Source organism: Phasianus colchicus, chromosome 1, assembly GCF_987193195.1.
Source record: "Phasianus colchicus chromosome 1, bPhaCol1.hap1.1, whole genome shotgun sequence".
Taxonomy (NCBI): Eukaryota; Metazoa; Chordata; class Aves; order Galliformes; family Phasianidae; genus Phasianus; species Phasianus colchicus.
The window spans coordinates 114372895-114398649 of NC_143436.1; the positions used below are offsets into that span (position 1 = coordinate 114372895).

At 44.5% G+C, this 25755-nt stretch overlaps 1 long non-coding RNA gene across 4 annotated transcripts in view; it reads right to left on the reverse strand.

Moving 5' to 3' along the window:
• Positions 1 to 1376: 1376 nt before the first annotated feature.
• Positions 1377 to 25755, reverse strand: part of LOC149919967 (uncharacterized) — a 59687-nt gene continuing 35308 nt past the window's right edge. The window contains exons 2-6 of one of the 4 annotated variants that reach the window (XR_016459687.1): positions 22217 to 22334; positions 15701 to 15753; positions 15315 to 15393; positions 2033 to 2594; positions 1377 to 1878 (exon numbers count right to left, since the gene is read on the reverse strand). This is a non-coding gene — a long non-coding RNA (uncharacterized LOC149919967). Of the gene's footprint in view, positions 1879 to 2032; positions 2595 to 15314; positions 15394 to 15700; positions 15754 to 16266; positions 16835 to 22216; positions 22335 to 25755 lie in introns of those variants that run through there. The other 3 variants (XR_016459681.1, XR_016459688.1, XR_016459689.1) reach the window with 3 other exon arrangements.

A 25755-nucleotide genomic window follows, 5' to 3' on the forward strand; every position in this document is an offset into this window, starting at 1 on the left:
GAATAAGGATATTGTGGCAACCTTTCCAGATAAAATGAAATGGTAAAGAGCCATGCCACAGAACTAAGTGAGTTCAGCATGCTTTTACCAACAGGCAAAGGCCAGATTATAAGTACTGTGAAAACTTCCAGACTCCATCTGTAAACGTAAATGTGTAAGCTAGGCAGTAGCATAGCTTACTCTTTCAAGGAATTCTTCTAGACCTAGTGAGCTTGGACAGTCTTCTACAGACCTAGAGGAAGTTCTCAGAACTATGGTTTGATTCATAGGTGGTCCCGTGCAGAGCCAGCAGTTGGACAGGATGATCCTTTTGAGTCCTTTCCAACTCAGGATATTCCAGGATTCTATTAAAGTTATAGCCTGACTTTTTCCTTACATAGCATGTGCTCATTAGTCAACCTTTCTGTGATAATTTTTTTCCCACAGCTGTGTCCTTTACATTATAACAGGGCTCTGTAATTTTTAAGTCTTTTTTCATTGAATAATTTTGGTTGTGTGTCTATGTCATTCTGAAAGGATGGGATGCAGACATTTGGTGGATGGGGAGGTGGACACAATCAGATCATGTGCTTAAGTGGAGCACAACATCTCAAAGAAGTCAAAAGCAACCTGAATCCTCTGCATCCATAGTCAGAAAGTGGGATCATATTTTTCTTACAACACACAGAAAAAAACCCTCACACGACAAGGACCAGTGAGGGCCCTCCTTCACTGCTTAAGAAGTCTTTGATCCTGGGTGGATGCTCCCCATGATAGTGGCATCTCTTTTTGCTGCAGTAAGTGTGAGCTAATCCCAGTAAGTTCATATAGCACTTATGTCAAGAAGGAATCCCCAAAGACGGTAAATTGGGAAGGAAAATGGTCTCGTACTTTTGACATGCTTTATCTAGAGGTATCTCATATGGAGAGGTTAAGCTGGAAAGGCTTACTATGGCTATAAAATCTAGCAAGGCTCCATGGGCAGATGTCATTGTCATTATTCAAAAATATAGCATTCCAAATCCATAGTCCTTTTGAAATAGTGCAAATTCAATGCTTTTCTGAGCATAAGACAGAAGCTTTAGGGTTGTTGTGTTGGGAGATAGGACAGGAAGCCGGACAGAGGACAGCTGTCCCTATCATTCAGGGCCCAGATTAAGCCAGGGCATGTTGGCCTAAAGCAAAGCCTGAAGATATCTTTCTATTTGGGAGCCTGCCTGGCTGCAAATCTCCTGGAACCTCTCAGATTAGTACTTCAAATGTGCAGAATTTCATTTCGGAGGAAATTTGCAACACCCTGGTTCTGAGGCTGGACCCCAAAGAAGAGAGGAGCACCACCATCCCCTCCAGAGCCCCAGAGATCCTCCTGAGGAAGCAAGTGCTGAGCAGTGCCCCAGGAAGACAGAATCCCTCCTTTCAGTTTAGGCTAACCACCATAATCAGAGGTGACCTCTCCCCTGTGATGATGGGTGCTGCCTAAGGATAGAGATGAGCCAAAAGATTTCTCAACAAGACCACAGCTGGGCTTGTTTTTACCATCAGTAACCTTTATTTCCCTGTGTTTCTTTCCTGGCAAGTATGTGACAGCATGAGGTAAGAGCACAACCTCATGTTGTCACATACTGCATGTGTTGTAGAGGTTCTGAACCTCTGACATGCATGTAGGGACATAGGAATTGCTTAGGAAGTAACTTCAGGAATACAGCGCAGCATTTCTTATTTATTCACTGTGTATGTGCTGTCAAGGCATCATGCTGGTCTCTGCTTCTTGTTAGCTCTTCAGTGGCACACCAGGTCCCAGCTGGCAGTGGCTAATTGCAATCAGCAGGTGAGAAAGGCAGCGTCTTGGCAGCTGAATTGGCTCCAGCTCTGGAACACCTTCTGGGAAATAGAGGGAATCTGGAAAAAGAAAGGGAGAGAACTTAAACCTGGACTTCTGTGAAAAACATTAACTGAGAAAGACAGCAGTGCACAGGACAAACCACACTTGTTTTTACTGGTAGTTATAATGGAACAATTCAGTATTAAGAGACAGGAATCTTTGAGCGCTCACCTCTAGTGGTTTTGAGACACGATCTAATATCACTTGATGACTTTGGAGCGTGGCTTTTTTGTAAGATTGTGAGCATTCTTTGTGAGCTCAAAGGACAATGAGGGTATAAAAAATGTCTTGCAGTTCAAATAGAGCCTTAATATCTGAAAGGTGCCCACTGGCATCAATGATCCACTTGCGGTCTCAAGTAAGGGGCAGATTTCCACTTCACTGTGGGTATTACTGGGTCCTGGGATGCCAAAGTCAGCTTGTGGCAAGTGTGTGCTCTGTGTCCTGTAGCAGTGACTACTTCCAGGTGATCTGGTTTGGTTAAAGAGATCTCTACCACCTCATGAATCAGAACCCATAGCAGAGGAGGTGGTGATTAAATCCGTGGGGAGAATTCGCTGCTTTCTTGCCTTAGAAGTAGATCCTTGAGGGTCAAGGTTGAGGCACAAAAGCTGAGAAACTTGCCAGGCAGCAAATGTCAGCTTCTCTGTTGATAAATCTGAGATGACTTCCATTTCCATGACTAGCAATATAGTATCTTGACAGGTGCTCAGTTATCACAGCAGTAGGTATGCTACAAGACACAGAAAGCAATGGATGACGGATACATGTTTCACCAGCTCTGCATTTTAGAAGGGTATTGTGAACTCAGGATTCCTCTGTGTGGGCCATTCCTTGCTTGTTTAATCAATGAGAACAAAGATTTCAATTCCACAAAAAAAGAACACCCTCTCTCCCAACAGAAACCTCACTTAACCTCACATATAGAGATAGCCAATATACAGGATACATAGTATTTGCATATCTGCTGAGCAGTTACACATCAGTGATGCTATGTGTAGCTGCTGAAATGAAAAGACATCGAGTAGCCTGTGAAAAATGAGAGAGATACCTGGATTCTTCTAATGCAAGCAGCACGTCTGTGTGTATTTATTTGTGATTTTGTCAATGTTATGAGATCATCAAGGGCAAATTCAACTAGATACAGATCAGTTCATGAGCAGAAAAAGCAATTAGTGCTTTATTATCATCCCGTTCATATGCAATTAAAATGGAGTCGATTCTCCTTCAGATAAAGATGCATAAATAAGCAGAGACCATTGATTTGGGTGCTGAAGTAGACAAAGGTATGCAGAAAGTCGCAAAAGATCACCTGTCAGTTCAGTCACTCAGACTGAGATACTGCAGGATGAGGCAGGTGGGACAAGAAGAATGCATGGGAAACAGCAAGCCAAATGGTGAGATAAGATGTATTCAGCATTTTTTGGTTGTTGTTTCCAACCTCCATTTTAACTGCTCTGAGTTTACAGATTAATGGAACGATACATTTCTTCCAAAGAAACATCTGTTTTGTAGGTAACTTTAATCACATCCTGGTGATAATTTCCCATGGGAGCTCATCTGTGTTGCCAAGTAATTTTCAATGGGAGCAAAGATGGTCATGGCACTGTAGCTAGGAGTGCACAAGTGGAAACAATTGTCACAGTCCATCCTGTGCAAATTCAGTGCAACTCTGTTCCTTGCATGGGTAGCTCAGAATAAAGGAAAAGGGTCAAGAACACAGATCACTTTGTCATGAGAATATAGCTAGTACCAGTATATGTGCAATTGCTGACCATCAGCACCATCATGCAATAGTATTGCTGACCATCAGCTGATGTGAAATGGCACAGTACATTTGATGCCCACTGACTGCACCCCAGCATCCAATCCATTAAGCAGCTCGCTGAAGCACTAAGTTCAGATATGCTGGTTTGAGGCAGCTTCTGCTGTTGAAATTGCTGGCAAATGGCCGGAACCTGGCATTTCTTGGGTCAAACTACATATTGGCCACTTAGCTGACGTCAATTGTCCCAGCAACCACACACTGCAAAAACAGGCTTCTGCCTGTCTGGGGTAAACAGCGCTAGTGACACTCCTTAAAAATCAAACAACCTGTCTGGTGAAAGCTTTTAGAGCCTTTCACAAGCTGCAAAAGAGCACATAAGTGATCAAAGGCGGTAGGGTGGGTGCATTATTGTTCTCATTAGAGCATCATCTGCCAATTTATTGCAGCAAGGAGCCAGAAACAGCACAGCCTTCTGTCTGGGAAATAAAAACAAAACAGTGCTATTACCATTTCAGGTACTGAGGGGCTGAGTATTGGGGTGCTGTGGATGTAGCTCTCTCTGGAGCCTGGCTGATAGGAGCAAAGGGAGGAGGAGGATACTGCTGTCACAGGGAATGTCTGCAGAAGCACAGAACACTGCTGCAGCCACCAGCTCAGCAACCAGATTGTCTGACCATGGAAAAGACATCAGCTCCTCAGGATTTCACTAGAGTGCAGAAATGCAGATTCTTGATGGACTGTTAATTTTTGCCTAAAAAGAAATGCATCACTGTCTTAGACACATGCTTCCAGTCACATGCTTATTTGATAAAGGAGATTGATTTTTTTCACCTCTTCACTTATGGCCTAGATCCTGTCATCTTTGAAATAAGTAGTTTCTGTAGAAGAGGATCAAACACCTCAGCAGCTCTTGAATTAGGAGAAACTCATACTTACTGTCCATCTACATGCAGCCGTCTGACTCCAGTCCTTCTAACAGAAGTCTAACAGTTTTGCTGGTGGAAGACATTCTAATGCAGACAGTACTATTTATTACTTGAGGGGTAGAGGCCTGTGAGCCATTCATTTCCAACACAGTGTGTGGCCTAACCACCAGTTCATCCCATGACTTCTGGAAGCCAGCACTTTGGCAAACCCTATGCAGTGACAACTGGTGATCCTAATTTTGTTCCATAATAGACAAGCAGAACAGCCAGGGAGTGCAGGTCACAGCACTGTGAGCAGCTCTGTGTGCCCTCTGCATCCCTGCTGCCATCAGCTTGTTGTGGGAGCAGTTGCAAATGTAATAATGCAGCCCTGAGATACTCTGAAGAGCTATGCATGCTGCACTTGAGGGAGGCTCTTTGGGGGGTTGAACTCGATGATATCCAGAAGTTCCTTCCAACCCCTATGATTCTATGACTCTTCCCACTCAATGGGGATGCTTTGGCATTTATATGAACAGAGGCAGCTATTCCACTTCTGAAACAAATCTATTCCACTTCTAAAGCATGAAGTTTGGAAATTTATGTAAAAGGTATGCGTTTGCCCTTCTCTGAGATAGACCTGAGATGTTTCAAGATGGACACCTCTCACCTCTTTGCTTTGTTGGCTGATTTATGTAAAAAGGATGGGCTTGCTGCTCAAGGGGCAGAGTCATTCTGCAGTGCAACACTGCCAAGTCATGCAGCTAGAGAGTCCTTGGGGAAAGTGAAAGCACTGCCACTGTGGTGTACAGATCTGATCTTTTATGAAAGCACGCACAAATCAGGTAATTACATAATATTCAGATAGCTAGCACTTTCTTTGTATTTAAATGACTCAGATAAGATCAAGCAGTAAAAGCGGAACATCCTGATTAAAGCATCTTAGGGATGCAAAGCAATGCCCCAAACAAGAAAGCTTAGTTTTTAGCCCTGAGCCAAATGAGAAGTTCAGATGAGGAGTACATGGGCTACTCCAGCATCCAGGCCTCCCAGGGCAAAGGAAAGCTAGAACTCTTTGCTTGTGTTTCAAGAGACACATTTACGCTGGAACGTGAACGCGGTGTTTAATAAGCTTACACAAAGTTGTCTTTTACTTCCTGTTCTTTAAGAAGAAGGAAGCTTTTTTTATGTCCAACAATGGCTATAGCCAAGCTGTACAGCTCATGAGGGAACAAGTGAGATGCTATATTATTTCAGCAGAGTAGACATCGCTAATTACCTTCTTGCCTTGTAGAATGTCAATTTAGCTGAAAAAAATAGATCAAGCTATTCTTAAGTACAGTGATTAAAGTGATCAAAGGCTCATAACAGCATGGAGTGCAGCAAGGTTGTAGCTGTGCTCTAAAGCCTACATTTCATGATGGAAGATAACACAAGTCAAGGTGAAATGTAAACATGAGCATTTTGCAAATACACTCAGTTCCAAAAATCATCCAAAATGTGGACTTTTGAATTTAATAACAGATTCAAATCTCAAAGCTTTTTTTTTTTTTTTTTTTTTTTTTTTTTTTTTTCCTCCAAAGAAAAGCAAGGCTTGCAGTGGGAACTATTCTTTCTTCTGATCTTTGATCATCATTTTGCTGTCATTCTGCAGACATTAATATTCAGAAATATAAGGAAATCTTGCACTAGTTTAAAAGACCTGGGACAACTTCTATGTCAGCATTCAAACCAGGCTTCAGATTTTCCTGTAGTTTATGCAACTATCCACATATCTACCTGGGATAGAAGGATGGATCCTACTGCTTCACTATTTTTAACAATTGTCTTCACCATATTACTATGTGGACTGAATACTAAGTATTCTACTCATATAGAAATTAGAAATAAACCCACAGAAAAGTTAAAGTCTGGACTCTTCAGAACTTTCTTCTTCTGTACATGCAATACAGGAGGGTGATCTATTCAGTCTCCTAGCTTTCTTCACTGGCTCTCAAAGCAACCCATCTTCCTAATTAAGACAATGCTTCTCTCATAGGAACTTCCACAGAGACAGCAAGAATTGGGTGGAATAAACCCAGATAAAAGTGACTTGTCCACTGTCACGTTGGGAGCCCATGGTAGGATCAAAAGTTACACCCCGTTTGCTTGGGTCCTAAGCTATTCCATTATGTTCAAATTATTTTGTTGGTTTGACTCCTTCCTGAACAAACTGGCAGATGAGTTTCTTTTAGAAATTTATGAAAGATCTGCGAGGAATAAACAGATGAAAATCATGAGAAATGACAGCATCCATAAGGCCTTCCTGTACGGCCTATGGGAACAGGATAATCTGTGTTAAGTTTAATAGGCTTGGAATTAAAGCTGTGAACCCCCTACAAAAGATAATTTCCTGATTTCATAAAGAAATCTCCCGGATGAAAATTGTTTTGGCTGAGATCATTTATCTGAGCAAATGGAGTTTAATAGGTACTCAGAGGACGTAAGTCAGACCCCTCCAGACACTGTTGCATTAATTTACAGCAGGACTAAATTTGACCCAACCCTTCTAACAGGATGTTTGCTAATCAAAATGTCTTTGAGGAATTTTAAATGATTGCTTCTGCTCTTCACCATGCATTTCCTCAACAGATGAAGGGAGGAATTCCACAAAATTTTCACAGAGATTACTGAGTACTCTGAGGAAGATAAGACTGACTGGTGAAATACATGCAGGTATTGTCATCGCCATCCCCATAAACTGTTGCAAGACAAAAACTCATTTTGACTCTGAAACTAAGCAAAATCAAAACTTGAGATGCAGTAACATAACCACTTGTACAGAAAGGGAGACTGCAAAGGAATTGGAAATGAGTAATTTTAGAATGTTTGTTAACAGAAAAAACTGTTTTGCTCATTTCCACTTTCTGTCCTGTGAGAGACAATCCTCCAGTCTTTAATTTCTTACCTAGAAACTCTTCTTTGTAAAATATAGGTGACATTCCTAGCATACCTCAATTGATTCTGGAGTCAATCCTGTTGTTCATAAAGGCCTTCATCTTCAGGAAGTATGTGCTAAAGTAACAGAAACACTGCTGAATTCTCATTGTCTACTATTGCGGGAGCTCCAGGTTCTCTGTGTAACATAAAAATACTGGAAATATCAGAAAACTTGAGAGGAGTTAATATTTTGGGTGCAAAGGAGAGGATGGGGGCTTGAAGTAGTTCTCCAATTTCCTCCCTGTCTGATACACAGCTTGGCAATTAATTGAGAATCATGAGAATTCTTCCTTTTCCTTGACAACTGTTAAAAGCACAGGCAGTTGGAGGAATACGACTGCATACATATGTGTTTTTGGCATTTTGATAAGGCGTCTCCATTGCTCGTTGTTCTGCTACCAAGAAAGGGAGGGCAATTTTATTTTTCCTGTATGTGTAGATAACAATTCCTGGAACCCTAGGTCCCCTCCCATTTCCCTTTTTCCTTTCCTGGCTTCTTTCCCCTAGGATTTGACAAAACCAGCCTTAGACTGTGGGTTGCCCTTAAAATCCCTTCTCCTGCTGCCTCTGTTTGCATTTGGAATATATGGTAGTCCACAGTAGCCATACTAATAGTCATGCTTTTGTACTGCATGCAGCATGACATCCATTCTGGAGGGCAGAAAGCAGCAGCACAGCTGTGAGAACAGCATGGAAGGTTCTGTGTTTTTGCTGAGGTGTTTCGTGTAGCCCTCCTTAGGGGAAAGGTTTCCTAAAGGGAACTGCTTGGTTTCTCATTCCCACAAGGAGTTAATGACTGCTGCTCAAGCTGAGCCATTTCCCCTAGTTATCAAAGGCTGTCCTTCCAGCATGCTTTGCTGGCACAAAATGCCATGATGCAGGATTAAAACAGAGATTTTTTGAAAGTTTCTAAAGTTCTAGCTGAAACGTTGTTGTTGTAGTAATGGTGCAGTTTTCCTATTTCTGATCAAGCTTTGGAGCTAGCAAAACCTATTTTCCTTGTTTAAATGTGATGCCTTATGCTAGACTTTGTATAGCATTGGTTGGAAAGCCCTGCCAAAGAAAAAACTTTGGCTCAGACTACAAGCAAAGTTTTGGTTGAAGAAGGCAATGAAGGTGAATGTAGTACAGCCAAAACAACTCTGTTTCTCCAACTCAGTGCCCAGCAGGGAACTGGTTTACTTTATTTACATTTGCAGAGTAGTTTCCATCACACTTAGCAGCTTTTGGTCAATATTAAGTAGCGGCAGCTGCACCCACTCCATTATGTGAGTCCTAGCTCCCCACCACCTGCACTGTCAGATTACTTAGCCCTCTGTAACTTCTTGGTTGTATGGACATGGCAAGAGGAATGCCAGTATTATTAGATGTCCAAAAATCATGTACAGTTTCCAAGAGATACTCAGGACTGTGCTGCATGCTCTATGAGAAAGGAAGCCCAATCCTTGTTTAGAAGTTGAACAGTGACAGCTGCAAGAGCCATAGTTAAAATAGCAGAGCACAGAGCAGCTCAGGTAGCCAGTATCACCAGAAAAAAACCATACATTGGTATCACTGGGCACCAATTGGGAACCACCTGTACTTACAGAAAGATTCAACTTTTTGGAAGTTTCTGAAGAAGGGTCTTGTCAAAGCTAGCAATTAAGCCAGATCTCCCACTTATCTTCCCAGTGCTTAAATTGCAAGAATGCACTTGTTCCCTAATTGCAAAATAGCACCAAGGATGCATGAGTGTCTCTGACAGTTGGATTGCTGAATGTTGGCATAATCAGCAAAACCCTTGACTGCAGACTTTCAAGTGTCCAGATCAGCTCTGGAGTTTGGAGAAAAAAAGTATGTGAGGAAGAGAAATCTGGTGAGAAAACAAGCAGTAGCTCACAGTTCTTGCTGTCATGCTAAGCTGTAATTTTTCTTCCCCCTTCATCAATTCAGGTAATTAAGGGAAGGTTATCCAAATTCAACTTATCGATTCCTGAGTGCCTCGTAGCTGTATTTAGTAAGGCAAGATTTGCACTGCCTTCTAGAAAGTCTTCAGTTCATGAAGGTCTGAACAGAGTCCTGGAACATATTGTGGCAGGGTTGGGCAACCTTTGCTTGTGCTGCTGCCCTGAGGTCAAGCAGCCTCTTTGGAAAAGCCACTTCTTGTACTCCCTGCACCAGCGCTGAGTGCATGAGCACCTTTGATGTCCCTTTTGTAGTGCTTTCCACCCAGGTATCCTCAAGATGCAAGTAAATATTAGTTATAAAGGCCTAATGCAATCCTGTGAAGTGGGTTGGGTTTCTCTCTGCCACACCAAGAGGGTTGAACAGAGATGCCAAGCCGACATTAGACAACATTGCTGTGGAGCATAACACAATTGGTAGGATATGGTATCATTGTAAGTACTGCATCCTGCCTTCCAGTCCCTGCCTTTTACTGAAAAAGCTGCAGGATTGAGACTGAACTCTCTTAAAGCTCATGTGGCCTTTGCTGAGCCCAAGTGCAATGCCTCCTTCATAAGGCATCTCCCTGCCTATTTCCCTGCTGCCCTGATAGCATCGCTGCTGTGACCTTGAAAACCTCCTCTCAACTGCCACCCTATCTCTCAGCAGTAGGAAATCAGATTTTCCATCCCTCAGCACCACTCCCTGCACTTTCATGTCTGAAGGAAGAGCTGGGGAAGGCATGGAAGTTTTTCTCTCTGCAGCAGTGACTCTATTTTCAGCTATAGCCTAACAGATTGCTTTGCTTTTCAGCCTTATCATCCTCTCCCACCTTAATGCATGCAGCTACACAGGGTTACTATTAGTGACTGATATCACTGGCACTGCTGGCTGCAGCATTTAATTCTGGGTGAATTAAATTCTCCTCTATACCACATCCTCATTACTCCCTTGGATTTTATAGAAACAGAATTGTAGGAGTTAGAAGGGACCTCTGGGGATCATCAAGTCAAACCCTCCTGCTAAACCAGGATCCTTACAGTGGGCTGCACAGGTCATGAATATCAGTTATTATTATTATTTTATTATGGGTTTTTTTGTGTGTTTGTTTGTGAAACAGAAAATACAGAAAGTTTGTTAAATCAGAAAAAAGACAAATGAAAGTGTCGGCTCCTGTCTAGGGCCAAGCCAATCAGAGGTTATCATGAACTAAGTGACCAACAGCTTTGGCCTGCTGATATCATCATTCACTCTCCAGTCTCAGCCCCTTGCAATTACTGCATGTCATGCTTTTAAAATCACTACATAGGAGCAGCTAGCTGGTTATATTTAGAGCAATGCTAGGTATGAAGCACTAAAATAAGTATTTTAGCTTCTCTTGTTACAGAGACACGAGAGAATCAGAATGCTCCCTGCACATCAGCAAAGGAAAGTCTCCAGGGCCCTGCTGGTGAGGAGGGCTCTGGAAAGAATGGGTCAAGGAGCTGGGAGCTTATAGGATGTTTCCAGGTTTCAGCAGATGCAAAATAGCCTCATACTATCATGGAACTAAAGGAGAAGTTTCTAAAATGTGCTACAAAATCAAAATTGCACTCCACTCCTGGAATTCCAAACAGTTTATATTTACTTTTCCAACATTATGTTGAGGGTGGGGAGGTCACTGAGGTGCTGGTAAGTAGAAAATCTCTGAGAACTGAAGACCCCAGAATAAGCATCTGCTCCAAAACAAGCATCCTCCAGTTCAAGTTTCCCTAAGTGGATGGATCCAGGCTGGATGTGGCTCTGGGCAGCCTGGTCTGGTGGCTGGTGACCCCACATATAGCAGGCAGGTTGAAACTAGATGTTCATTATGGTACTTTTCAACCCAGGCCATTCTAAGAGGAAGTGCTTCCTCTTTAGCAGACTGGCCTAAATGAGAATGGCAGTGAGATTTCCAGGCTCTCAGAGCCACTGCCATACTGGGCAAACTGGACAGCTCCAGAGCGTGGGTCTGAACACTACCCCACAGTTGTACACTTTTTTTTCTTCTGACTGTTATCAGCTATCTGATAAAAAGTGTTATTTGTCTCTGGGGATCTCACTTTGCATTCACAGTGGTCCACCAGCTGTGCAGACCTGCAAATAGCCTGTTACAAACACACCATAAAAACAAACACCTGCTCCCGCTTTTTTAATACTGCTGTCTCCTTCTATTGCCATTTTCTGGTTTTTATGTTTGGTACCTACCAGTCTGTCCACACACACGCATGCTCACATACAGGCACAAACCAATTAGCACAAATCAATTAGCACGCCCTCTTTCCTGTGTGAATGCAGCTGTTCCTCGGCAGACACATTTCACAGACTGGTGACACCTCCGCAGCTTATTTTGGGAGCTGAAGGTTGATGTTTCACACGCTGGCCTCAAAATTACAGAAACAAAATCTCTGCTCTCAAATTCTCAGGCCTTGTTCTTCACACTTGCCAGCAAGCAATGCATGCAAATCCCCAGTGAGCAATAGAGGGTCAGGACAGGTCTTCCTGCGGGAAGGAGATGCAGACAGGACAGAGCTATAGGAAGAACTGCAACAGAGATGCTTTGGGATCTCAGAGGTGTGAGCTGCCCTGGCCACAACCTCTGCAGAGGGACAGATGTCAACGCCCGGTCGCAATGCCATTGAAAGCACACCAATGGCAGAGTGCACAAATGTAGGAAGAGTTGGTGAGACAGCACAAGGGGTTTGCAAACTGCCAGCTCTGGGACAAGGCCTGTGAGCTTCCCCTCTCACAGTGGTCAGAATACTTGTAGTGCACTCATTAAAGAAATATATATTTTTTCCTGTGATTTTTCAGCCGGTCACTGCTATTTGATGAATCTGCTCATTAATTATTGTTTACAGAAAGATATTTCCTTCTTCATCTCCCTGAAAGACATTCCCCTCAGTACACAGCTCAGCTCTAAATTGCACGGAAATTTAAGATAAAAATGCCATGTTTTCCAGGGTGTTAAGTGGCTGGCCTGGGTTTGCATGCATAGTGTTGTATGCTCTGTCCCCTTCTCAGCTGCAATCAATACCGCCCTGATTTCTTTATCATGCCTGATGTGGGATGGAGATGAGCAATCCTGTTCATACCTCAGCTTTGGCATTTTGATTCCCAAACAGCCCATTCACTGGTAGCATAAAAATAATGTAAAAACAAATGCATCAAATAAATGTAGCTTGAAGACACCTCTATTACAACCCTGATCTGTATTCTATAAGCAAAATATGTACTGTGCATACAAACACTGGGCGAATGAAGGGATATGGGTATTAAGACTGACATGTCAAGCGGTTCCTTCATAAGACCATATTATCTCTACAATCACCTAGAAGCATTTGCATTTCACAGACCACGTTTTCCAAACAGCACCTCTCGCCATTGCCTCTTGCCATTCTTGGCTGCTGTCTAGGCAAAGAACGAGGCCAAATGGGCAGTTTTCAGACCAGTGGTGGGAAGTGGTTGGAGCTGATAGCTGGGGGTCTCCTCCTTTGAGGGTTCTGGGGAGGTTCTGCTGCTGCTGGATGCAAAGCAACACTGCTGCAAGGTTGTGTGTTCAACATACAGGGATGGCAAGTCACCAGGCAGGAAAAGGTCAGATGAATCATGAGCAGAATTCAGCCTGCTTTTCCCATGGGGTTGGGTGACTTTTTTCACAATCTGGTATTGCTTCTTGCAAAGTGTTTATCAGGATTCCTGTTTGCAACACTCTATTCACAGGGCACAATTCCTGGCTGAAGTCACACAGCATTTTTATACCCCTCATCAGATGAAAACTGCATACTGGGGAGGGAGGTTTAAATAAACCACCCATTCTGCAAACTGCCTCCTCCTGTTGTTGTGCTGACCAAACAATACAGCACCAGCAGCTCAGAAAGTTTGAAAAACACCATAATCAATTAATGGATTTTTTTCACTATCGACCCACTCCTAAATCCTGGCCACTAGTTCAGATGGGGCAGTTTATAACACTAATAAAACAAAACACTGGTGTAAATTGTCCCAGCATCAGTTCAGCAAGCTGCTTGCACATACCAGACAGACTCCAGGCCTTCACCATGTGCTTTGGACTCTAGCACAAGAGAATTTACATTCTCTTTGCAATTCCAATGAGACACCTGCTATTTTCTCCTAAGTCACTGTGATGACATTTGCTCTTAAACAATGCCTGTACCACTGAGGGTACTTTTTATGTAATAAAACAAAAACCCAAACCCTCTTTTTCAAAGCAGGAGAACACCAGAACACCTTTGGCTTGAAGACAATTTATATGATACTGCACAAAAATGCAGCTGACATTTTTATAATCCTGGATTTTTTACCTACAGATAAGCAGAACAGGAGGGACATCCGTGCAGGATGTGGGAGGTTAGCGTTAAGTTCCCACTCTGCCAGGGGAAACATGATCCACTGCTCCCACCTCTTGCTAGGAGCGTCCCTACCTTCTATCTTCCATCTGTCCCAGGCTGTGGGTGCTCGCAATATGCTGTTGCAAAACACTCAACTGTTTCTTGGCAATGGGAGAAGAAAACAAGGGAATGTCCACGTGAGGGCAGAGACACATGCATTTGTACTTGGTAAATAGGTAGGCATAGTTTAGCTAGAGAAATAAACTCATTTAGCATTCAGCTGTATCTCTCTCCTAGCACACCTCGACCAGTAGAGTAATTGGGCCGCAGCCAAAGGAATAAAACCATGGAAAAGGATCTTCCCTACACTTGCAGAAATGCTTGTGGCCTGTCTGAGGCCTTTTCTGATGCTTCACCTTCAGTAATGGGAGAGCTCAGTACAGAGAACCATAGAATCATTATAGTTGGAAAAGACCTCTAAGACAACCTAGTCCAACCATCAGTGCACCATACCAGAGCCATCCTGAATTTTATCTTCAGAACACCACTATAAGCTTTGCATTCACAGCTGCACCCTTCACGTGCCTGTAAACTGGCACAAAAGAATTTCAAGTTTAGAATCTTTCTACAAAAATAAGCCTATCAGTACATGTAGTAGGTTGCCCTGTAATAGGCTCATTTACAACCTCCTGTTTTGTGGGTACTCTAAACATCACAGCAAGCACGTGCAAGAGAATGAGAGAGACAAGATCACCTCTCTTTAGTACTTAAGACACAACACTTATACTAATGTTAATCAAGTAATTATTTCTCTGTAAGGAAAGGATCTGTAGATAAACTCCAGCCCACTATCGGAAATGGTTCTGCTGGCATCAGTCATTGCTACTTCCAGAACAGGTGTCACTAAATATTTCTCAATTATTAATAAGCCTGAAGCTGGGTGAATATGTATAGTCATGTCACAAGGGAAACTGCTATATTAGAAAACCCCTGAGTTAAGCAGGATTGCCTGATAGCAAGTTGGAAGTGCTTCCTGTTTGTGAGGTGTGAATTTGTACCATCCTGTTGATACAGCGGGGCTGAGACGTGAGGAGTTATCAGCTGACAGCACAGGGTTTGATCCAAACCTCATTCATGGATCAGGAATTTTTTCCTCATCTCTCCCACAGACACAGAAGGAACCACAAAGGGAATTAGTGCTATATCAGTTGGTGCCAAGAAGAGAAATGTCCTCTCTATCCAAAAGCCCTGTTCCCAAGAGATAAGCCAGCTGATGAAAGTTTAAAATCCTTTGGGCTCCCTCTCTTCACCCATCCCAGGTCTGTGTGCCCTTCTGATCTGTTTTCTGGGCTGTTATTTTCCATCTTGACTTTCAAGCCAGCATGGAAAAACTTCTCATGGAACACTGCACAACTGTATTCTCTTTAGACATGCTGCTGACACCGTTCTCATGTATAAATAGGGCCACACATTCTGAAGAAAGGTCTTCCAGGGTGAATTTTACTCACCACTTGTAGATTGTGGAGAGTCACTACACATAGCCTGTTATGTTTGCCTTCTTCACACAGCCACAGTGTGTAACAGCATCTGAGCAGAAATGAAAATCAGCCTCTTAAGTGCCACTGCAAACAGGCAGAGCTGCCATACACCCACCTACCATTGGGATGTAGGCATTTCTACAGAAAACTGGTGCCTAAATCACTTGGCAGATCCTGTGCACAGTACTTATAGAAAAATGACACCTACTCACTTTTATGGGGTTGCATGAATGGATAAAAATGTTTGAAGCATATATTGCTGGACAGGTGTGTGAGATCCAGGCAGACAGCCTCCTGTCTCATAGCAATTGTGCTTTGCTGGTAGCCTTAGCATCTCCTCATCCATAAATGCTCACCTGTGATTTTCCACTTGAAGCATGGAGTCGTTTCCAGTTTCTGGCAGCAGAACCTTAAAAAGAACAGGGGGAGTAATTATGTGTGAGAAAACAGATAGCCCCATGAAAAAAGAAATTAGGGAAAACCCACACTCCTAGTTTGCTCTCGAAGAGCTGCAAAATAAGTGTTTTCTGAAACCCAGGGAGGGTGTTAGGAAAAGAGTGAGATCTGAGAGCACTGACTGAACTGGGGCCATCAAAGATGGAGGGCTGAGCTCTGACCTGGTACCTTTGGCAGCCATGCTAATGAAAGCTTTATGCACTGAGTAGCTATGCATTTAATTTGAGAGACCTGGACAGGCTCTTTAACTGTTATCTTGGAGGTAAAAAGTCACACAATCACTTCCTCAAACAATGATTTGTAGTCAGACTGTGTTCATGTCAGTTGAAGGCAGATCACGGTCTCCCAGAGGACTTCAAAGATAAGATAACAAGCAAACACACAAAAAATGTGGTCTGCCTTGAATTCCTCTGGAGGGTCACCAAGGTACTGCAAAGCCAGCTTTGGGCTGAATAAGCTGACTTACCCTTCAGTAAAATATGGCTTTCTTCCTGCAAACCTCAGTACTTCGGAAAGGAGAGATGCTTGGGACAATCTTGTCTTTGGAGCAGAGGGGCAAACAGCACCTCCACATCGACGATTTTATGCGTGCAATCTGGTGTGTCCAGAGACAGCACAGCTTGACCTGCACCACACTGCAATGCAGAAAATGGAAGAGGGGTGCAGGGTCAAAACAAGGGTGCTGTACTACCCAAGAGCAGCCGGGGTGGGTGAGGAAGGAAGGAGTAAGAGGAGCAAGGTAAGCAGAAGATGGTTCATTGGATTGGCACCTTCTCAGCTCTTGGTGGACATGAAATTTAACTCTGACTCTCAAAGTTTAGTCCTTCTTCCCAAACCTGGCCAAGCCCTGCTGACACTTGTTTATGTTTTAGGAGCCTTCGCATCATCTGGTGGCAGTGAGTCCCATAGCTTAATTACTCATGGTATGAAAAAGCTTTCATTTGCATTTATTTCAAATCGGCTCCTTGGTAATTTCAAAGTTCCCATTCTGTCCTATCTAATTTGGAGGATGTATGCCCAGTGGGTAGACCACAAGACTGGATCTCTGAATTAATTCTATTTCCATCTCTGTCATTCTTCTAAAAGAGAAGGTATTATTATTCATTGGAGAGAGCTTCACCTTCAGCCAGCTCAATTAAAATTATCCCAAGCAAATAGTGATCTGGAATTTGGACTTAAATGATGTAGATGAATCTAATGTTCCCTGTACACCTGCAGAGGACAGGTAGAAGCTAAACTGGATAATAGAGGCAAAAATTTGATTTTATACTTCCAATGCCTAGATTGATTGGCGGAATTGAAACCGCTGCCATCATGTTACAAAACAACTTCTCACACAATAGCAGACCCCATTACACAGCAGAATCCCTGCAGTCAGGGAAAGATAAGTCAAGATCCCACATGAAAAGGAAGGATGTGTGATTTCTAAAAACAGCAATTTACATACTGGCCTAAAAACCATCTGTCTATCGAGCTGCTGTAATTGCGCAATTTGCTCCTTCTATTGACACATCTTCCTGTAACTTGTGGCTTCCAGTGAAATACCACAAAAAAAAAAAAAAAAAAAAAAAAATTCAGCTAGGCCAAACAGAGCTTCATAACCTGCCTGAAATCACACAGCTGAGAGAGGGAGGAGGAGATGCTCACAGATGTAAAGGAGGTGCTCAGATTGAATAGACATAAGTGTCCATGTTAATTACAGTCTGGGCGACATGCTAGTCCTGGCAGCTGATCTCTCCCTTCTCTTGGCTTGGTGTGAGGACACCAGGGGTGACAGGAAGAAGTGGGGCCTGGGCTGTGTTGGGGCTGGCCGCCATGCCACCACGCGTGGCTGGATCTGGCCAGGCTGCATTCCCCCATGGGGGTGAAGGCCAGGAAGGGTGCGTGCAAACCTACCTAGCAGGCCTGGGATCGGGGACAGCCGCCACTGGGATTCCTCAGGGCTTTCTCAGCTTCCACTGTCCTAAAAAAGCCATGCCAGTGAGGTAGGCTCAGGAATCCCCACAGACTCTCCATTAAGTCGCTAATTGGAGCTAATTATTGTGATGATGATTTATGAGCGGTGATAATGTGCTTGGTGCGAAAGAGACTGCAGAGCAGCACCAGTCCCCAGCCGGAGGCCCTGGTGACTGAGGGACATGCAAACATCACAGTCAGCATCTCTGGAAAGGCAGCGTTCCCCAAAAGCACCTTGTGATGTGAGAGACAGCACAGGGAGAAGGGGAATGGGCTTCTAGGACACTTGAGCCTCTCCCCAGCGGTGCTGTGCCTCTGCTCCAGCTGCTCAGGAGAGCCACCTCTATCACCTCGGGGTGTGTTCCCAGCAGGAGCAGAGGAGTGGAATGTCACGATTATCTGAGTGGTATTAAAAGCCTCTCCTCCACCCACGAGCTCATCAGGGGAGACCCAAGTGCACAGGCGCTGCCTGACAAGTGTAAGATTTGCATGATTCATGGCTTGTGTGTTATTTTGCATTTGCATTTTTTTCTGCCTGAAGACCTTTGCTTCTTTTTTCTCCCTTTAGAAAACAGTAATCTTCACTATGGCTGGTTGCACTGCATGATTCCCTTTCCCCTCACGGCCAAGATCTACACACGTTTCCCAAGGTATTTTAAAGATGGGCTGGCTCTGCACAGCACTCAGGTAAGGAGGGGAAGAAGGAGAGAGATGTTTGCTTGTTTTCTGGCAAAGCAGAGTGAGCCACTGGAAATATCTCCCTGTCTAGGCTATACAAGGCTCTTCTCCCTCCTCAGATAGCTCTCTGCCCTGGGATAGAGCAAAAAGAGGGTGGCTGTCTGTGGGTCAGGCCACAAACTCAGTCACTCCTCAGCCGACAAGTACCTGACAACCGCCATCTCCCCACCTTTGGAGAGTAATTTCACTTACAGAAAATGTTCCCCTGCTCCTTCTCCTGTAAATGAAATGGGCTAAATCAGTGCTGGCATCTCCTACAGAGCCCCTTACTCAGAGTGCTGTCCAAATCATCGTAGGTATCTTTTTTTTTGCACAATTTTATTTCACAACCTAAAATAAATAGAGGAGAGGGGGCTTAAAATTCAGTTGACAACAGAACGTTCTGTGGTAAACGAACACTCTCCAGAAGCATTTGCAAATCTGCAGCAAAGCCTCACGCATCAGATTGCACAGGAAAACCAAGCAAGGGCCTGGCTACAGAGTGATTTATTTTTTTCTCTCATTTTTTCTCCTTTTGTACAATTCAGTCCAAAAGGAGAAAAAAAAGGCTAATAATATGGATTGACAAAATTCACTCTGTAAAGTCAAGCGAGGGGTGGCTTAATTCTAAAGAAAGAATGTGGTTAAAGTTCACAGCTCTGAGCAGGGGCTGTTCCCCTGAACCACGCTGTCCCCAGAGGCTCTGTGCCCTCTGCCAGGCCCTCCCCATTCAGCTCACACAGCCACTGGGAACAGGTCCGGGGGAGGAAGGCTGGCCAGGATTATTTTTAGCCTGACACCATCCCTTTAAAGTCCTGCACAACACATCAATCTGTGGCGAATCCATGCCTGAGCAAAGACTGATTGAGAGTTTGTTTTAAAAATTGAATGCAAATAGATGGCGGTTCAAAGTTCAGCCTGCGGGCTGCCGTCTGTTTGCCCTCAGTGCTGTAAAGATTGATCACGCCCTGTAGGAAGGCGGTCAGAAGGAAAGCCGGACTCCGCTGGACAACCCCTAATTTTCATGTCTGTTACCCAGGCCTTACCTCATTAGGCCAGAGCAAGATTGGGCAGATACACGAGGGATGCTTCACATTGCCTTCCCATGACAAAAATGGGCCCTGGAGCGAATGTGTCACTTGCCACAAGGAAGGGCACAAAGGGTGACACATCTGTGATATGGGAGTAGAAGAAAAAGATGAACACACCCATCATGAGTAACTCAACTGGTAGCTTCTGTGTGCCCACTTCAGCATTGCACTTGTGGAAACTTTGCTCCAAATTACAAAACGTCACAAGCCACAAGGCTACTCACTCAAAATGCTCTATTTAAATACCACATCACCATATCACCTCAATAACTTGAACAGATGTTGCACAGCATTTTTCTGAGGTATCATCAGACTTGCTGTGGAAAGCCCATCAGGTACATGGTGAGCACAAAACACATCCCACAAGTTTTCTAGTGGGGCTTTCTCCTGCACATTGCATGCAGTGGAGTGAGGTGGCCCCACTGTTCCTTGGGAGCCTGGTCAGGAAGGAGCCAGGCAAGCTCTGCCTTGGAACTCACAGGCCAACGTGCTGCCTGAAATGATCCACTGAGATGTGGCAATCTTTGTTTAAAAACAGACACCTTCAGCCAGGAGTCCTCAGAGACAATAATGCATCTGTTTGACTTCCTCAGTGGATCAGCTGCGTGTTAATCATTGCTCCTGCTCCCCCCTCTGCAGCTCTCCCTGTTTGTATGCTTGCTAAAAAAAGCCATAGCCAGCCTTCCCATCAGCGAGCGGCTTGGGACACGTTGCCTGGAGTGTGACCTCCAAGTGGGCTGGGATTTGAATGTGAAACCCGCCCAGTTTGATCTGGCAGGAACTGCCATGCTGCACAGCATGTACATCTTTAGTAAGAAGGCATGCCTTCAAACCCAGCCTTTTCAGAGGACTGTCTAAGTTGTCAGCTGCCATCTTCCCAGAAAAAAGATCTAAAATTAGAGAAAAGCTGCCCTCCACTGCTGGAGAACACTGCTGCTGACATATGAAAGCAGAAAAAAAACTTCAAATAAAGGTCTTCTGCTAAGGCTCACGTAACAAGCAAGAAAGGCTTTGGGTCTCTCCCGTCCAGACTGGCGTTTGTAGGGATCTGATTTAAATAGGCAGCTACAAAACTAGTGCTCATCTTTGTCTGCCTAAGCGTTTATACTTTGCCTGTCATCATAACCACCATTACTTTGATGGAAACCTACAGAACCGAGGGTTTTTCTTTTAAATACCTTTCTTAGAAATCCTGTGGGATGCCAGGAGACCCCACTCTTTTCAATAAATCAGTGAAGTAGAAAAAAATCCCCCAAGAGGAAGCAATGGCTTGAGACTCTCCCTGGAGGCTGTGACAAGACACAGACACTATTCCCAGAGAAGAAAGGATCACTCTGTAACTGCAGCTCTGCAGACCTGGTCGACCATGCCACACAGTCTCAGTCACTGCTCAGCCACCCAGTCTGCACTCTGTCCCCACTGCTCTGTGGTGTTTATTTCTTGCACAGAAATTGGTGGGTTAGCAGGGTTGGGCTGATCTGATATTCAGGGAAATGGTATGGAGTTGCACCAGGAGAGGGTCAGGTTGGGGGTCAGGGAAAGGCTCTTCACAGAGGGCAGTGGGCATGGAACAGGCTGCCAGGGGCAGTGGGCACAGCCCCAAGGATGCTCCCTTAAGGAGCATTTGGACAACACTAGGGTTTGATTTTTGGGTGGCGTGGTGTAGCCAGGAGCTGGACTCAATGATCCTTATGGTTTTCTTCTAACTTGGGAAATTCTATGACTATGATATACCGTCTGCCCAGGAGCCTTGGGAACTCCCTGTGGTGCTGGTGGCATACCAGGGCAGGTGAATCCAGGTGAGAAATGAGTGCAAACCTTCTGTTATCTGGAGGTAAAGAAGACACTACAAGAGCGCAGGCTTTGGCTGGAGGTGAGGCAGGATGGCAGGCAATATGCTGCTTTACCTTCTAATCTGTGCATTTTAGCATGCCCCAAAATCAGAAGTCCTGCTCTAACACCATACACTGCCACAATTCACATCAAAGAAATCAGAAAACAAACTTCCTTTTTCCTTCTCTCTCCTCTATTTCCAAATCCCTGGTACCCTGGGGAAAAAAAAAAAGATGTTTTCCAGACTATGAACCCCACAGTTTGTGAACTAGCACAGCAACAAGAGAAGGAACAAAATTTGCAGCTGGGCTGTGGGTGCAGGTGACACAGGCACACTTAGTATCCCACAGGATACATGAAAGGTGGGATTCCATGGGAGAAAGTACTGGGAAGATAATGGGGAGCAGGATTGGATTGCTGGAGTTAAAAGGGACCAATCTGTCCAAGGCAGGAGCAGTGGACATTTGCTGTCTTGCACATTAAAGTGCAACCAGGATAGCTTATCATCATCTGGCATCATCCCAATGCTGGTATTACTGTTGTTTCTGCAAATGGATTGGATTGAGTTATTAAAAGGTACAGCCAACTGTGTGCAGCCAAAAGTACATAAACTTTTAGCATCACCAACATTTTAGACCTGAGACAAAAGGCAATGAATACACTGGGAAAAAATCCATTTACTGCCTTGAGTTTTTTACTCCCAGACTGACCTATGGGAACAGTCTCGCAGGAATCCAAACTGTCAGCAAAGCACGGCCACTTATATGCTACATAGCAGGAAAAATGGGACATGTTGCTTAAAGTGAGAAACATAAGTACCTGTGAGCCTGTGCTGGCTCAGCATGGTGTTACTGCAGGGCAGGGCTGAGGAGGATTTGCTCCAGAGCCATGTCCCATCTCTCTCCTCCTCTTCCTCTTCTCTTGTGTTCATTGAGGTCTGTATGTCACAAACAAAACTGGATTCAAAATGGGTTATTTATTTTAAGCCAAGCTATTCAGATGAAGCTCTTAGGATGTCCGCAGACTAAAATACCTGATCCTTAATCTTGGTTTAGCCCCTGACTTTGCACTTGATTTAGGAAGATGCAATCCAGTGCTCTGGAGTAGCTTCAAAAGCAGTCCCAGTCTCTGAGGCCATGAGCCAAAGGCTAAAAGCTCTTTCAGCAGGTCAGTGGAGCAGCAATAAGGAGAGAAACTAGCAAATGTGTATGGATCCAAGGCATGGCATTGCTTGCTCTGCTGCAGAGGGCTGGGTGTCTCACTGGAGGTGGCAGATATCTGCCCTGAAGAGATCAGACAGTTGGGCTAGATAGCTTTTGAGGATCTCTTCTAACTGAACTATTCCTCTCCTCTCCTTTATTTTCCTTTCCATTCTATTCTTTTCTGGCTGCTCTTTGGGCAGATTGTGGCTGCCTTCAAAGGTGATCACAACTGAACCACACAGTTAGTATGGCTTCCATGTCTCCCGATGACCCTTTCACAGCAGTTTGTCTCAGCTGGGATACCATGGCGTAAATACTCTTCTCCCAACCTCCCTTTGGTTTGCTCTGGCTTCCCAGAGTGTGCTTCAGCTTGCACAGGGAACAGATGCCTCTGGGGAAGGAGATGAGCAATCCAACAGAGGTTTCCGTTCTGGTCCTTCTGGCTGATCCCAAGCTGTCACAAAACCACTCTGGCAAGGGAAAAGGGGCAGAGCTGACACAGTCTTGAAAATCTGTCCCACGGATAGTTTGCTCACAGTGTTGAAATCTTTTGCTGCTCTTACAATGACCCTGCATGCACAGAGACACTCTTGTCCTCTTCTGTTCCCCATGGGCACAGACTCTCACCCTCCCCCCCCGGAGAGCTGCCATGAGTGCCACGATTAGCACCAGTGGGGTGCAGAGGCCGTGGCAGGGTGGGGAGCTCAAACAAAGGGAGAAGTGGACACATTTTAAAGGATTTTCTGATATTTGTTTAGCTTGGCTGCTATACTTTGCTGAAGAAAAGGGAGGTTTTACTAAAGCTGGAACAAACAGTAGATCAGAACATTAAATAAAGGGTTAGCAAACCTGCCAGTAATGCTAGGTCAGTTATGCTGATGAGGTCAAAATTTAATTCCACTGTGAAATCGGAAATTTCAAGTACAAGTGTTCACATCAAGTCAAATTATAATACCTACCCAACCTCTGAGCACTCTGAACAATTTCTTTCATTGTCATTCACCTGACTGGTATTTGCAACATTAAAATCTACTCTAAAAAGAGAGACAGAGAGCAGATTCTTTTCTGTATAGGGCAGAAACAGGAATAAGCTGGAAACTGTCCACCCAGACCATGCTGGGGCCTCTCATGGGCTGACAAGCTTTGCGGTACCCATTTAAGCACCACCTCTGATCCTCCCTCCATCCCTGTGCATTCCCTCAGCTCCTCCACTCAATTAAGAGACATCTAAAGGTGCTGGTTCAGTGGGATCAAGAGGAGAAGAGGGTCAGGAATACAAAGAGACTGCACCTAGAGGATACTGTCTTGCAGAGGGTGCTCAGGGGCCAGATGGAGTGAGAGGGAGCACAGAGATCTAAGCGCTTTGCTGTCAGAGTATTCCCCTCTACTCTGCCCTTGCAAGGCCCATATGCATTACTGCATCCTGGCCTGGGAGCCCCCAGCACAAGAACGACGTGGAGCTGTTGGAGCAGGTTGAGAGGAGGGCCACGAAGATGATCAAAGAACTGGAGCACCTCTCCTGTGAAGAGAGGCTGAGGGAGCTGGGAGAAGGCTCTGGAGAGACCTCATTGCAACCTTCCAGTAGTTGAAGGGAGTTTATGAGCAGAAAGGAGACCCAATTTTCATGGTCTGACAGAAACAGGACAAGGGGGAATGGCTCTGAACTAAAAGGGGAGATTTAGATTAGATGCTGAGCAGAAATTCTTTCCCCAGCAGGCAGTGAGGTGCTGGCACAGCTGCCCAGAGAAGCTGTGGTGCCCCATCCCTGGAGGTGCTCAAGGCCAGGTTGGATGGGGCCCTGGGCAGCCTGAGCTGGTGGGGGGCAGCCCTGCCCACAGCTGGTGTTGGGACAAGACAATCTTTAAGGCTCCTTCCAACTCAAACCATTCTGTAGTTCTATGATTCTGCGATCAAGCATCCACCAGGTACAAAGCATTAGCCAAAGCAAATAAAGAATAAGCAGTGTAACGAAGTGATGTGGTCCTGTTCCAACAGCGTACCTCTGGCTGAGGAACTCCTGAGTATTGAATAAAAGTTAGGGTGTTCATCCTTTCATTAATCCCGTGGCAAAATCAGTGTCAGGAGTGACTCCTCACAGGGGTGAGTAAGAGACTGGCAGATGTGGCTGTGCTCCTTGCTCAAAGTCATGCTGCCCATCCACTGCAAAGCCAGGAATAGATCTAGTGATGCACAACATCCGAATTTGTGACTTGTGAGTAGTAAATACTGTAATTAACAGTGCTCCCAAAATACTCCCAGGGTTGTGAATGCTTCTTCACTCAAGTGATCTCCCACTTGCCTAACTGAGTAAGGGCACAGCAATTGTGCCCCAGAAGACTTTGTGAAGTATATTACATTTATATCTTCAAATTGCACATCTAGTTAAAACCATCTTATAAGTCACTTTCCTAACTGTTTGCATCATAAACGTAATACCAAGTTAAAATTAAATGAGCAATTAGCATGCATCCCTTATAATATAATCTAAAATTCACCAAATATATCAGCAATGCTATATAACTAAGCAAACAGGATAGGTACAAAATTAAACAGGATATAGATGCATTGATCAAGGGAGATTCAGAGGTGGAAATGAGTCACATCTCTGTCAACAGCACAGCTACCAGCTCCGTGTGCTGCATAGAAGCAAGGCATTCAGGACAGCAGTGGCTATACAAAATATTGGGTGCCACAGCTATCACAGTAGCACTCAATTGCTCTTAACAACATGAGGTGCCACAAACAAAGCTCAGAAACCACTACTATTCCTGCAAAGCATTGTCAGCTATGAATACATCCAGCCTCAGGACTGTTTTTGTCCTGCTCTCATGACAGATGTTGACTTCATCCAGTGCTACATTACAGCTAGTTCCCTAGGATGCTGCTTGAAGTCCTGGCTGAATTCACCAAGCAAGGGATGTTGTCTATTCCTGCTGCCCTTTTCCAGAGAACAGCAGTGCTGAGAGCCACAGAGCAGCAGCCCTGGTAACTTTCATGGGCTCCTTTCCTCATCCTTGGGCACATGAGGTGCCACACCAGGTGCCGAGGAGATGTCCCTTTCCCTAGGACAGAGAGTTATTGCCCCCTCCTTTGTAAGTAGTGGAAGAGCTGACTTTGCTCTGTGCTATTTTGCACATTGATTGTTACAGAAATGCA